Here is a 1,592-nt window from a genome sequence, read left to right on the forward strand (position 1 = left end):
CGATTTAAAAAAAATACTCATGAGTTTTTATGCAGATATGATGTGCGCCTGATCTTAAAAAAAAATACTAATACACTGGGAGTTTTTTTTATGCAGATAATGATGCCCTCGATTAAAAAAAAATTCCTGAGGCGGACAAACCTAACCCCTCCCTACAGATAACGGGGGTTTTCCTGTAACAACAAATCAAATTATTATCTTTATATTTACCTGCCATAGCAGTCGACACTGGAGTACGCATCTTCCCCTTCAGAGGAATCGACGAGCCTGGCTGCAGGACCTGCCCGGACAAGGAATCATCAGGGCCTGGACGAGGAAGAGTCATCGGAGCCCAAACGAAGAATCATCGGAGCTGGAAATGAAGAATCCACTTGGGCCTGCCAACAGTTTCCTCTAGGACTCTCCCCATCCCCCTGCCACAGGAAGTGGATGGTGAGCTGTCGAGTCAGTTCAGAAGCACATCCCAGACCATAAACCATAGGACCGTACCTTAAAAAAATGAAAACCGCCTTATTTTTTCTACATATATACACCATTACAAATTCTCAAATATCACCAAAAACTACCCAAATCCAATAGGTTCCTTTGCCATAGTTAATTTCTAAAGCCTACCCATCCTGCTATACACTAAGATGGCTGACATTTTTGGCCATGTAAAACTCCTTCCACTCCTGCTCCGGGAGCAGCTGTGGCCGTTCACTATCAACGCCATTTTAATTAAAAAAAAAAATCCTACCACAATTAACATGAAAAATAGATATAATAATCTACAGGTCTTTTTCCACATCCCCTTAATAAGGATGGAGGCAATACTTCGGTGATTTAATCTGACACTCCAGCCTGTCTAGTTAAATGGCCGCCACCGGGGCCTTTCAATCAAATGTAAACTTATTTCACCTTCCTAAAAATATTACACCACACATCTACTTGATTTTCGTTGATACTAATCTCCAACGCGTACTCATATACTGACGATATTCAAATCCAAAAAATAAATATGGATGCTCGAAATAACATGAAATTTAAATAGCACCTCTGATAACTCGGGTTTTAAAGGGACGTCTTGGATGCCTGGGGTGCACACCGCCCTATATCGTCCTCATAGCTAATAATTATACACTATATCAACCAACTCCAATTCTCCATAAAGGCACCAGATACTAATAAATATACAGACATGATAATTACCGTAAAAATAAGCGAAGAAACACCATAAATAAATAATAATAAATGCAGTCATCACTCACCTTCCTCATCTCCAGCACCTCCGTCTCATCTCCCACAATGCTCCTGTGACGTCACCCTCCACCCGTAAAATTATATACTTTTCAATGGCAAATTTTATGCACAGAAACTCTTGAATATATTATCAGCTGTTCAAATAATAATTATTGTGCAAACTTGGTAATGAAGGAAGTAGGATGAGGTCTACAAAGCCCTCCCAGGTAGCCGTAGATTCAGGTTCACCCGATGACGTAGCAAAGTGAACACCATTGAGTCTGGCTCAAGCGCGGCTCAAGTTTGGCTTGAGCCTGGGCACCGCAAAAACGGAAATGGACGTTTGGCTTAAGTCTGGCTCGAGCCGGGCTCAA

This window comes from Coenobita brevimanus, chromosome 94 (assembly GCF_032717465.1).
Source record: "Coenobita brevimanus isolate Jiangsu-jjx chromosome 94, ASM3271746v2, whole genome shotgun sequence".
Lineage (NCBI taxonomy): Eukaryota > Metazoa > Arthropoda > Malacostraca > Decapoda > Coenobitidae > Coenobita > Coenobita brevimanus.